Below are 14,625 nucleotides of genomic sequence, written 5' to 3'. Positions count from 1 at the left end.
ATACTTACCTGGCAGGAGAGATACCATGATCAGGCAGGTGGTTCTCCCAGGGCGAGGCTTCTCCATTGCACTCTGGCTGTGCTGACCCCTGCGATTTCCCCAAATGCGGGAAACTCGACTGCACAATTTGTGTTAGTGGGGGACTGCGTCCGCGCTCTCCCCCGAAGGAAAAAATATATATATACTGGTTAAACTTTCTATTCCAATAATTCAGGTTCTACAGTATCTCAAAGGTTGCCCAGCCTCCGTTTTCACACTTTTTTTTTTTTTTTTTTTGGCCAGTCCTGGGCCTTAGACTCAGGGCCTGAGCACTGTCCCTGGCTTCTTCCCGCTCAAGGCTAGCACTCCGCCACTTGAGCCACAGCGCCGCTTCTGGCCGTTTTCTGTATATGTGGTGCTGGGGAATCGAACCTAGGGCCTCGTGTATACGAGGCAGGCACTCTTGCCACTAGGCTATATCCCCAGCCCGTTTTCACACTTCTTATCAGAAACTCATTAGCTCCTACAACAGTCTATTAGCTTTGGGGACAGCCATGTAATAAAGATGTCCTTAGAGTCATCTTTATAGCTTTTGTTGTTGCTGCTGAAAGAGAGCCTCTACTTTGAAATTACTTTTCTGAATGACAGCCTTACAGGCACTGGAAAATGGAAATCAGTATTATTCAAATGCTTCATAGGGTAAGATTCTCAACCCTCTATCATTCATTCTACAAAATTTCTTCTTAAAGCACAAAACTTAAAATTGGAGCACAGAAATCTGTTTGCTCTGATAGCAGAGAAAAAAATAAGGCTGTCATTTTCTTTCTTCTAAATATTGTTCATTTATTAATGACGTCACTTATTTATCATATCATTCTACTGCTTCATTTTGTTCACTGCCAACTATCTAATTTTAACTATAAAATATTTGCTATTTTAAAATTTGCTGAGTTGTTTAACCTCTTCATAAATCATATGGAATGCATGTGAGTAGCTGTAGCTCACAATTATTTAAAAGTCTAACTAAATGTTGTTACCCACTCAATGTGAACTCTTAATTTAAGGGTGTTATTTTGTGCCTGTCCTGGAACTTGAACTCAAAACTAGGGCACTGTCGCTGAGCTCTTTTCTTTGAGGCTAGTGCTCTACCACTTGATCAACAACTCCATGTTCGGTCCTTTTGTGGTGAATTGGAGATGAGTCTCAGAGACTTTCCTGCCAGGGATGGCTTCAAACTACAATCCTCAGAGCTTGTCCTCCCAAAACTAGAATTACTGGTGTGAGCCATTGGTGCCCAGCTTTAAGTTTCACTTTATTCCATTGCTACATATTCTTCAAGAAAATGTATCAGGTAAGCAAACAGAAATGATTAACCCACAGTAAAATGTATTACTACTGAAAAAAATGATAATTTCCCTATGTGAGAAATATGAACTTCTTTTTAATAAGTGCACCTAAAATTATCTGTATGTGGTCAAACGTCTGCATGCTATAAGATAAGTGCAGGACATTTTGAAAGATAATTTGGATATTAGAAACCGAGAAAGAGATGTTCATCTCAATATTAGTAGCCAACAAATAGTTTTTTCCATTCTTCCTGATTTCTTCCCATTGGTAATCCACATCTGTTTTCTCACCTTCACTAATCCTACTCTCAAATGAATGACCCTCTAACACACCTCCATTCATATCACCTTTTTGTATTTTTAAAAGAAATAGCCACATTTCATCCAATATTATTCTATTAATTTGCACTACCTGCTTTTCCAGATGAATCTTCCAGCTCATCCTTACCAACTCTGTTTCCATATCCCATTTCAGTCACTTTGAAAGCCTTTCCATCCATTGGAACTGAAGTATCCTGATTTTGTTCTTTATGCCTGTCATTCCCTACTCATGGAATGCCATTCTTTTTCTGGCTTCCTTAAAAAACCATACTATGGAAAGGTTTACTTCAGATATCATCATTTCTTCCTATTCCTTAGTCATAATGTAATTTTCCCCACTGCCACACAGTTCTTGATACCACACAAGTACAGTTTCTGTAATAATTTCAAGTCGAATTACAATTTTTGCCTTTCTCCACTTGATGGCAGAAGAGAACCTATTCTTTTATCTCCTATGGTTCCTGGCACACAGAAGTCATTCATTATGTAATAATGGAGTGAATTCGTGAGTTAAATAGAATTGTATTTTTTGACTTTGGTAACTAAATTATAAAATTGCCATTAGGGAAAACTTATCAATTGGAAATATTTTTCTCTGTCTTTTGAATTTCTATCTCCAAGTCAAGTGGAAAGATAAGATTTCTGGTGGAGCAGGGAGAAGAAAGAGAAAGATAGGAGGTGAATCATACTGAAATACTTTCATCTCAGTAAAAAGATAACATAAAGAACGTCATGAAAACTGTGGGATAATTGGGTATGAAGGAGAGAAGAAAGAGCAACAGAAGAAGTTATTCCAATTGAACTATAATATATATATGTGCAAAATATCATGAGTAAACCCCTTTGTATAGTTAACATACATCAAATAATAAGTGATGGGAAAGTACAACATAGATGAACAAGTATTAGCAGGAGGGGAGATAAATGGAGAAGGTAAACAAAAATGAATATGGTCAAATTATTTTATATGCATGTACAAAATTGTTTTAGAAGATGGATGGAGTAAGGGAGAGTGATAGAGGAGGTAAGGTTGATTGAGTACTTTGAATGCATGTACAAAAATGTCACAATGAGGGGCTGGGGATATGGCCTAGTGGCAAGAGTGCTTCCTGGGTTCAATTCCCCAGCACCACATATACAGAAAATGGCCAGAAGTGGCGCTGTGGCTCAAGTGGCAGAGTGCTAGCCTTGAGCAAAAAGAAGCCAGGGACAGTGCTCAGGCCCTGAGTCCAAGCCCCAGGACTGACCAAAAAAAAAAAAGTCACAATGAAATCCTTCTTGTAAATGCAAGCAAAAAAACAGACAAACAAAAACTTTTAGCTGGATGCCATAGCTCACAGCTGTAATCCTAGCTACTCAGGAATCTGAGATCTGAGGATTGCAGTTCAAAGTCAGCCTGAGTAGGAAAATACACTATGTGAGACACTTATCTCCAGTTTACCACCAGAAAACCTTAAGTGGCACTGTGGCTCAAGTGGTAGAGCATTTGCCTTGAGCTGAAGATCTCAGGGACCGCGCCCAGGCCCAGAGGGAAAAAATAATAATTATTGACACATAACCAGAAAAGGGTTCTGGAAAAGACCTCCAGCAATATACACAACCTGTGGGATGTCATAGTCAAGACTTTTAATGAGAAATGTGGAAAATTCAATAGTGGGTTTATTGGGAAAAAGAACTCTCACATAGGGGCATGGCTTAAGTGGTAGAGAAACTGCCTAGCAAGTGTTAATTTCTTTTTTTTTAATTTTTTCCTATTTATTGTCTAAGTGATGCACAGAGAGGTTACAGTTTTATAGGTTAGGCATTGTATACATTTCTTGTACAGTTTGTTACCTCCTCCCTCATTCCCCCCTCCCCCCTCCACTTTTCCCTCTCCCCCCATGAGTTGTTCAGTTGATTTACACCAAACAGTTTTACAAGTATTGCTTTTGTCATCATTTGTCTTTTTATCCAGTGTCTCTCGATTTTGGTATTCCCTTTCACTTTCCTAGTTCTAATACCAGTATATACTGTTTCCAATGTACTCAAATAAGATACAGAGATAGTGCAGGTAAAACCACAGGAAGGGGATACAAGAGGTTCAATGATAGATGCTACAGTTTCACATGGCTTGTTGAAAGTAATTACAACAGTGATATATCACTAGTTTCCATAACATGGAGTTCATTTCACTTAGCATTATCTTATGCATTCGTAGGGGCATAGCTATTAGGCTCTTGTGATCCTCTGCTGTGACTAGCCTAAACATGTGCTAATTATTCCCTATGAGGGAGACAATGGAGTCCATGTTTCTTTGGGTCTGGAACACACTAAAGCCACCAGCACAACAACGTTCATCGCAGCACAATTTGTCATAGCTAAAATATGGAACCAACTCAGATTCCCCTCTGACTCTGATATAGAGGATGAAATACAGTAGTCATATCCTTAGCAACATCCAAATCCCAAACACCCTCAAAACTGTCTTCTAGGCTTTTCACTATGTCATTCTTCGTATATGTATGACTCCCAGCAGTGCCATTTATTAATATTATGACTGTGAATAGATTACAAAAGCTCTTTCTGAATTTTAGGGGGTTTTTTACCTGTAAAATAGGAGCAGTGATGGTTGGATACTTAATAGAAATATCATTAGGAGAAAAAAACAACCTGTTAGCACAACATGTGGCACATGGTAATCATTCAAGCAACATTAGCTGTTATGACTTGTAGATTATCTTATTTCTGATCAAATGAGGGAAAAGTAGAAGAAAAGCACATTAATTCGGACTCAAGAGTGGAAAATTGGAAATGAGGCTGAGATGTCTGCCAACAAGCTGATAATGTTGGCATGAGTTACTTAGTAATACAATATGTATAATAGAGTTATGTGAGCAAGGAGGCTGAATAGGAAATTCTCTCATTCTCCTATAGAAAATACTGGGTTCTTTTTTTTATTTTGATATAAACAACTGTACAACTCATTATGGGAGAGGGAAAGGGGGAGGGTGGAGGCAGGGTAAAATGAAGGAGGAGATAACAAGTTGGATAAGAAATGTACTCACTGCCTTACATATTTAACTGTAACCCCTCTGTACTTCACTTTGACAATAAAGAAAAAATGCAAAAAAATACTGGGTTTTTCATCCTCATAAATGAAAATACCTTTGAGGCAACAGAGACTAGTTGAGAGTTCTAATGTACTGGCAGAGCAAAATAGTTCCAAAAGAGGATGTTTTAAAGAAACTAGCCACAGATACCAACAACCAGATCGCAGACTTCATCACCATGCATGAACAAAGTGAACTACTGAACACAGAATACAGGTGTCAGAAGTAGGCAGAGGTCTTAGCAGCTTCCACTTGTTTATGAGAGGAATTAACCTCATATGCTTCTCCTGAGTTCTATCCTAAGAAAAATAGATAGTAGGCTTTCAACACATGTTCTGTTTTGGTAGAACTGAGGAAATAAACACATTTTTAAGTCTTCCCAGCCAAAGAAAGAACAAGTAAGTTAGAACAGAAACTTAGAGACATTCTTACAGCCCTCTGCAATGCCTATAAAAACTCACAAATAGGAACTTCTGGGAAGACAGCAGAGGAGCTGCAGTGCACTAGCTCAGCTCCCTCCAGCACCGCAGTTTTGTCCACCCCATAGAAACTTTTACCACTAGAAATACAACCAGCATAAGTTGTAACAGTACAGGGATTCTGGCCAGGAAGGAAAAATCGACTTTGCACATCTGAAAACACAGATTCCAGCTCTGGGCGGTATCCCACCGACACGCCAGTGTCGGCGGCACTGGCACAGCACCGGTCACAGCAACCCACACTCCACGCAGGTAAAGCACACAGCATAGACCAGGTGGCGGCTGAGCATGGACCACCTGAAATCGCAGAGAAAGCGTGAGTACCGCACTAAAGATATTCTCACTCGCGCCCACAGAGCAACTTCTGCAAGGCAGCCCTTTCCCCACCACCAGAGCAAAGTGCCATCTTTGCCACTGGCATAGGGTCAGACCAGATTGGAACTAAAGTGGGCCTGGGAAAAGCGAGGTCAAATTAGCCATCTTTGAAAAGGGCAAGAGGGACTGAACAGTGAGAGCCAGCTCCGCCCAGGAGAACGCCCCCTGCCCAGGTGGGAGGCATGCCCTGGGCCTCAGCTTAGCCAGAGGTGCCTCGCCCTGCCGGCCGGAACCTCTAAATTTAACGCAAAAACAGCCAGCAGCTCCCGGCAGCACGGAAACACCAGACGGAGGAACCTGAGACAGTTAAATGGTCCCGTCACAGAGGAAGCCCAATTCCTAGCCCGAAACGGAGCTGCTTTCCATAGCTACCTCCACCAAGAAGGCCGGCCCTCCCAGGAGGCAGAAGCCTTGCACAGGCAAGCACCTCTCAGCCGGGTAAAACAGGCCAGAGGCGCCCCGCCCTGCTCAGTCCACAGCCTATTCAAAGGCAGGCGTTAAAGGCCGCAGCCCTGCCGCAGACAGAGGAGCAAGCTGAATTCTGCCAAACCCAGACAATCAGGAATATAGACTGGAGACCATCACAAGGAAACCAGAGACTGGGGAAAGACCACCCAAACAAGAAAGACTCCATTTTTTTTTCTTTATCTTTTCAACATTTCTTAAACTTAAAAAAAAAAAAATTTTTCAATTCGGAAACGTCGTCATTTTTTTTCCATGTTTTCTATTTTTACCTGTTTGTTTTATCAAGTTTTTTTTTCTTTTCTGTTTGTTTGGGTTGTTCCTTTACTGGTTTTTTTCCCTTTTTATTTTATTTTCTTTTTAAAATAATTTTTCTCTGTTGTGTGCAACTGTCTCCCACTATTTTTACTTTACTTCTCTCTTTGCTTTCTCTTTCTTTAAAACTTACTTTCCTATGAAGAACACCTCCATTCTGTTCTGCTAACTCTCCATTATCTATCATTGCAACCTTATTCTCTCTACTGATTCTACTCTTCTCGACACTTCCACGTCACTGAAACTAAACCAAAATCACCACCTCCCCTCCCCAATACACTTTACTCTATTCTCTTTACTACCTCCAACTTACCCTCCTGACTTACTGCCTGGACCTCCAGTCTCCAATGACTCCTGGTTATTGGATAGAGGGTATCCCAGTGAATCAAAGGGGTTCATAGAGAAAGCCAATCCTAAAAGAACTTAATATAAAAACAAGAATTGCATATATGGTTGTAACAGTAAATAAGTAACTTCTGAAAACAGGGCCCAGGATCAGTTGTTATATTGAAATTGTATTCTTTAGGAACACCAAATCTAATTTTATAGACAGGTGTACAGGGTATCTGTACATAATTGTGAACTTGTATGATTTACACAACAGTGGTTGGTAAGGGCTGCTTTGGGTCTTAAACAGTACTCACAAGTGCTGGTAGACTGGCATCCCCAATTCAAATGGGCAGAAGAAACACAAGAAAGATGGCAAACAATGAAGTCTTATCCCCCACTCAAAACAATCAGGAAGCAGAGCAGTCAATCAAAGACATAGAAGAGAACCCTCAAAATGCTCTTCAAAGTCTACTGATAAACATGATAAATGAAAAGTTTGAATCTCTTCAGTCAATTATTCTAGAGTGTGAGGAGGCAAAGCAAAAATTAATGGAGAATTTCATGGCATCCACAAATAGAAACATAAATGAACTTCAAGAGTCAAATGAAAATATAGCTAACCAGCTTAAAGATTTGAGAGACAACTCTCAAAACCAAAGTAATGAAGTTAATGAAGTAAAGAAGTCCATACAAGACCTAAGAAATGACATGGAAATTATCAGGAAAGACCAGTCAGAAGGAAAAGAGATTTGAAATCAAGTAACTAGCCTACAGTCCCGACTAACTGAAGCAGAGGATCGAATTTCAGGAGCTGAAGATTCCTTAGATTCTATGGAGAAAGATCAAAAATCAATACAAATCCAGTCCAATCAACAAAACAGATCACTACAGGAGATTCAAGACACGATCAGGAAGCCCAATTTAAGGATAATAGGTATAGAGGAAAACTTGGAGAAAGAGGTTAATGGGATAGGAAACCTATTTAACAGAATATTAGCTGAGAACATCCCAAATATCCAGAAGGAAAGGCCTATACAGATACAAGAAGCATTTAGAACCCAAATCGACCAGACCAGAATAGGACATCCCACCGACACATTGTGATCAAAACAGGATCAGTAGAGTCCAAGGAAAGAATCCTTAAAGCTGTTAGGGAGAAGAAAACAATTACATATAAAGGAAAAGCAGTCAGAATTACCCCAGACTTCTCAGCAGAGACCATGAAAGCAAGGAGAGCCTGGAATGAAGTATACCAAACTCTAAATAAAAATAACTATCAACCAAGAATTCTGTACCCAGCCAAACTCTCCTTCACAGCCGAAGGTCAAATAAAAGTCTTCCACAGCAAGGAAAAACTGAAACAATATATCTCCACCAAACCAGCTTTACAGAAAATCTTCAAAGATGTACTATACAGGGATGATAATCAAGATCCCAATACAGACCGAGAAATGAACCCTCATTAGTAAACATCAGATCAAGAAATGGGAAGACACAGTGATAATGAAAGGAACAAACGATCATCTCTCAATCCAGTCAACATTAATGGACTTAATTCTCCAATCAAATGACATAGGCTCATAAGTTGGATCAAAAATCAAGATCCATCTTTCTGCTGCCTCCAAGAGACACATCTATCCAGCAAAAGTAAACATCTTCTAAAAGTGAAAGGCTGGAAACAAATCTATCAAGCAAATGGCCCCCATAAGCAGGCTGGAGTTGCAATCCTAGTATCAGACAAAATTGACTTCAAATTAAAAAAGGTAAGAAGAGACAAAGAAGGTTACTACATACTAGTAAAGGGATCTCTCCTACAGGAAGAAATAACCATTCTAAATACCTACACTCCAAATGCAGGAGCACCCAACTTCATCAAACAAACACTACTGACTCTAAAAAGACTCATAGACCCAATCGCATTGATAGTTGGGGACTTTAACACTCCACTATCACCTCTGGACAGATCAACACGCAAAAAACTGAACAAAGAAACCACAGAACTAAGCAATTGCATAGACCAACTAGACTTAATCGACATCTACAGAATATTCCACCCAGCAAGGACAGAATACACATTCTTTTCAGCAGCACATGGAACATTCTCCAAAATAGATCACATCTTAGGGCACAAAGAAAATTTGTACAAATTCAGAAGTATCAAAACCATTCTTTGCACTCTCTCAGACCACAATGGAATAAAATTAGAGCTCACCTCAAACAGCCACCACAGAAATTGCTACAATTCATGGAGACTAGCACACTGCTGAACCATCAGAGGGTCATTGAAGAAATTAAAACGGAAATTCAAATGTTTATGGAATTCAACCAAGTTGAGGACACAAAGTACCAGCTCCTTTGGGACACAGCAAAGGCAGTACTCAGAGGAAAATTTATATCTCTGAGTGCATACATCAACAAACTGGAGAAACAGCAACTCAATAATTTAAGGAAGCACCTTAATTTCCTTGAGAGAGAACAGCAAGCCAAACCCCAAATCAATAGACGGAAGCAAATAATTAAAATCAAATCAGAATTAAATCAATTAGAGACAAAAAAAAACCATCGAAAGAATCAACAAAACAGAGTTGGTTCTTTGAAAAAAAATCAACAAGATAGACAGACCCCTGGCAAACCTGAACAAGAAACAAAGGCAGCACACTCAAATAAACAAGATAAGAGATAAAACAGGTAACATCACCACAGAAATAACTGAATTTCAAAAAATAATAAGGGACTATTTTGCAAACCTTTATGCCAACAAATTCGAGAACGTGGAAGAAATGGATGATTTCCTAGAAAAAATTCATATCCCCAAACTGAACCATGAAGATTTAAACCTCCTAAACAGACCCATATCCAGTATTGAAATAGAAACGGCATCCAAGAAAAGCCCAGGTCCAGACGGATTCACTGCAGAATTTTACAAGGCCTTCAAAACAGAACTCACACCAATATTTCTCAAAGTCTTCAATGAAATTGAAAGAGAACGTTCACTTCCAGAATCATTCTATGAAGCCAGTATCACCCTCATACCAAAACCAGGCAGGGACTCATCACGGAAAGAGGACTACAGACCGATCTCCCTGATGAACATAGACGCAAAAATTCTCAACAAAATTCTGGCCAATAATCTTCAACAGGTCATCAAAAAAATCATACACCACGATCAAACTGGATTCATACCAGGGATGCAAAGTTGGTTTAATATACGCAAGTCAATTAATGTAATCCACCACATCAACTGGAGCAACCTAAAGAACCACATGGTTTTATCTCTGGATATGGTAAAAACCGTTTGATAAAATCCAGCACCCATTTATGCTAAAAGCCCTAGAAAAACTGGGATTCCAGGGAACATTCCTGAATATAATCAAGGCAGTTTATGACAAACCAACAGCAAGCATAACTCTAAATGGTGAAAAACTAAAGCCATTCCCTTTAAAATCAGGAACAAGGCAGGGATGTCCACTCTCTCCCCTGCTCTTCAACATAGTACTAGAATTCCTAGCCAGAGCAATCAGGCAAGAAGAAAATATAAAGGGGGAATCCAAGTAGGTAAACATGAAGTTAAACATTCTCTCTTCACAGATGACATGATCCTATACCTAAATAATCCCATAGACTCTACCCCCAAGCTACTAGAGCTGATCCAAAACTTTGGCAAAGTTGCAGGATATAAAATAAACCTTCAAAAATCAATGCTAACGACCCAAAGACCGAGGCTGATATCAGGAAAGCAACGCCCTTTGCAATAGCCCCCAAAAAACATAAAATACCTAGGAATAACCTTAACCAAAGAAGTGAAAGACCTCTTTGATGAGAACTTTAAAACCTTGAAAAACGAAATTAAGTCAGAACTAACGAAATGGAAAAACCTCCCATGCTCCTGGATTGGGAGGATTAATATAATCAAAATGGCAATATTGCCAAAGGCTATCTACAAATTCAATGCAATACCCATTAATATCCCAACACCATTTTTTGATGAAATAGAGGAAGCAATCCAGAAATTCATATGGAATACTAAAAGACCTAGAATAGCAAAAACAATCCTAAGCAGAAAGAACAGTGCTGGAGGAATTACAATACTCAACTTCAAGTTGTATTATAAAGCTATAGTAATAAAAACAGCTTGGTATTGGCACCGGAACAGGCCTGAAGACCAATGGAACAGAATTGAAGACCCGGGAATGAACCCACAGAACTACGCCTACTTAATCTTTGATAAAAGGGCTAAAACAATAGTTTGGAAGAAAGATAGCCTCTTTAACAAATTGTGCTGGAAAAACTGGCTCAACACATGCAACAAACTAAAACTAGATCCTTATATATCACCCTGCACCAAAATCAATTCCAAATGGATTAAAGACCTCGAAATCAAAACAGACACCCTGAAAACACTAAAGGAAGAAGTAGGAGAAACACTTGGGCTCCTTGGCGCAGGACGGAACTTCCTTAACAAAGACCCAGAAAGGCTACAAATCAAAGAAAGGTTGGACAAATGGGACTGCATCAAACTGCAGAGCTTCTGCACAGCAAAGGACATAGCTTGCAAGATAAACAGAAAGCACACAGACTGGGAGAAGATCTTTACCGTACATTCAACGGACAAAGGCCTCATATCTAAAATGTATGCAGAATTTAAAAAATTACCTTTTTCCAAAACAAAACCGCAAAGAACTAATAGCCCGCTCATCAAGTGGGCTAAAGACCTACAAAGAGACTTCTCTGATGACGAAATGAGAATGGCCAAGAGACATATGAAAAAGTGTTCTACATCACTGGCCATAAAAGAAATGCAAATCAAAACAACATTGAGATTCCATCTCACCCCAGTAAGAATGTCATATATCAAGAAAACTAACAGTAACAGTTGTTGGAGGGGATGTGACCAAAAGGGAACCCTACTTCATTGTTGGTGGGAATGTAAACTGGTTCAGCCACTCTGGCAATCGGTATGGAGATTCCTCAGAAGGCTAAATGTAGAACTCCCCTATGACCCAGCAACCCCACTTTTGGGTATTTATCCAAAAGACCACAAACAAAATCACAGTAAAGCCACCAGCACAACAATGTTCATTGCAGCGCAATTTGTCATAGCGAGACTCTGGAACCAACCCAGATGCCCCTCCGTAGACGAATGGATCAGGAAAATGTGGTACAAATACACAATGGAATTTTATGCCTCTATCAGAAAGAATGACATTGCCCCATTTGTAAGGAAAAGGAAGGACTTGGAAAAAATTATACTAAGTGAAGTGAGCCAGACCCAAAGAAACATGGACTCTATGGTCTCCCTTATTGGGAATAATTAGTACAGGTTTAGGCAAGCCATAGCAGAGCATCACAAGGCCCAATAGCTATACCCTTATGAATACATAAGATGATGCTAAGTGAAATGAACTCCATGTTATGTAAACAATTGTTATATCACAGTTGTAACTACTTTCAACATCCCATGTGTATCTGTAGCTTCTACTATTGATGATGTTCTTGTATCACCTTCTTGTGATTGTATCTACACTATCTCTGTAATCTTATCTGAGTATATTGGAAACTGTGTATACTGGTATTAGAATTAGGAAATTGAAAGGGAATACCAAAATTGAGAGACAAAGGGTAAAATAAGATAAACAACAACAAAAGCAATACTTGCAAAACTGTTTGGTGTAAATGAACTGAACACCTCAGGGGAGGAAAGGGGGAGGGGGGAGGGGGGTATGAGGGACAAGGTAACAAACAGTACAAGAAATGTATCCAATGCCTAACTTATGAAACTGTAACCTCTCTGTACATCAGTTTTATAATAAAAACTTTTTTAAAAGCCTCACAAATAAAGGCCGTTCTTTATTGGAAGGTAGCCAGTAAAGATTGCAAGGTGTGGCTACATTAAATCTGAAGACAATAATGCAAAACTTCAATAACATGACACCATGGAAGAAACTAAGTAAACCTCCATTGGCTGTCCTAAAAAATTTAAATCTACCACTTGACTGACCAGGAATTATGAATAAATATCCATGGTATATATAGGCATCATCTACATAACATATATATATGATCATTTTTCAGCCTGTGAAAGAAGGAAATCCTTCCAGGCACCAGTGGATCACCCTTATAATCACAGCTACCCAGAAGAGTGAGATCTCAGAATCATAGTTTGAAACTAGTCCTGGGAAGAAAGTTCATGAGATTCTTATCTACAATTATCAACCAAAAAGCTGAAAGTGGAGCTGTGGCTCAAGTGGTAGAGTGCTAGTCTTGAGCAAGAAAGCTCAGAGACAGTTCCTAGACTGAGTCTAAGCCCTAGGACCAGTACAAAAAGGAAAACAGGTAAGGAAATCCTCCCTTCTCCATATTGATGAGCAGGAAAGGCATATATTATGTGAAATAACCAAGACACAGAAAAATACTATGAGATCATCTCATATGTAGAACCTAAAATTCTCCTACTCATAGAGGTAAAGAGTAGCATAGTTGTTTCTAAAAACCGAGGGAAGGAGGAATTAGGTAAGTGATGATTAAAGTGTACAAAGTTTTAATTACACAGGATAAATAAGTTCAGGAGACCTACTAAAGGACATTTACCTATTTATAGCAACACCCTAGTGTACACTTAGATTCTATGTTAAGTACTCTTACAGTCAAACATCTAATAAATGGTAATAAGTAATGCTGAAGTAATCTTTGGAATATGTTGGATATGTTTGTGGTCTTAATAGTATTGATTGACTTCATAGTTATAAGTTTAAGATGAATGCAACAAATATTTACTAATTTTATATGCCAGAACTCAATAAAGTGGTTTTAAAACAAGCTAATACTGGACATATTGTCATAGGGGAAAATACTTAAGCTTTCTTAAGTTTTCACATTTTTAAAAATAGTAATATGTAACATTGTTCAAAAAGAAATGTACTCATTACCTGACAGGAAAATGGTGACCCCTCTGTTCAACACCTTAATAATAACAATAAATCATATTTTAAACAATAGTAAGAAATCTGTGTGCTGGTGGCTTACACTTATAATCCTCAGATGAATGAGATCTGAGGATCACTGTTCAAAGGCATCCTGGACAGGAAAGTTCATGAAACTCTTATCTCCAATTAACCACTAAAAACAAAAGGCAGAAGTGGAACTGTCGCTCAAGTGATAGAGCACTAGCCTTGAGCAAAGAACCTTAGAGACAGGACTCCAGCACTGAGTTTAAGCCCTAACAACAGAAAATAAGTGGGAGTCCACATTTTGTCAAGAGAAATAATGCATACAAAGGCTATAACAAAAGACACAGCTTATAATAAAGTTTTCTCTCCAAAGACTCAAAGTGTTGCTTCCTGAACTTCCACAGATACTCTTGTCTGTAGATATGGATTCCCTGACAGAAAACAGCATATCAGGTGCATATAATCAATCCATATTTTTGTGCATTTAAGTCATCTGTAAATTTCATAAAATATCTAATGCTATGTAAATAGCTTGCAAATAGTTGGTATAGTATGAATTTGCTATGAATTTGGTTTATTTTTGTGTGGGTTCGGGGGCTTAACCTCAGGGCCTAATCACTGTTCCTGAGTTTATTAGCTCAAGGCTAGTGCCATGCCAATTGAGCCACAGTTCCACTTCTGCCTTTTGTTTTTAGTGGTTAATTGGAGACAAGAGTTTCATGAACTTTACTGTCCAGGCTGGCTTTGAACTGCAATGTGCAGAGGCCAGCCTCCTGAGTGGGGTTACAGGCATGAGCCAGATGCAATTTTGAAAAATATTTTCACCTGCTATTGGTTGAACCTGGATACACAGAGGACTGACTGTAGTACATAAATTATGATTTATTCCTGCCTCTATCCCTTCTTCCTTTCTTGTTTCCTCTGTTTCTTACTTTTTCAAATCCATATGGTCAAATTGTTTTGCACCAAGACACCCAAGTAT

The 14,625-nt window shown here is 39.0% G+C and overlaps 1 non-coding gene across 1 annotated transcript; it reads left to right on the top strand.

Annotated features, from left to right (window-relative positions):
* On the top strand, window positions 1–164 carry LOC125344443. The gene has a single exon (XR_007209554.1). It is a non-coding gene; the product is annotated as a U1 spliceosomal RNA (small nuclear RNA).
* Window positions 165–14,625: the final 14,461 nt, after the last annotated feature.

The sequence above is a fragment of the Perognathus longimembris genome, chromosome 28, assembly GCF_023159225.1.
Source record: "Perognathus longimembris pacificus isolate PPM17 chromosome 28, ASM2315922v1, whole genome shotgun sequence".
NCBI lineage: Eukaryota > Metazoa > Chordata > Mammalia > Rodentia > Heteromyidae > Perognathus > Perognathus longimembris.
Note: the sequence above shows the minus strand (reverse complement) of the source record. Positions and strands in the feature narration are given on the sequence as shown.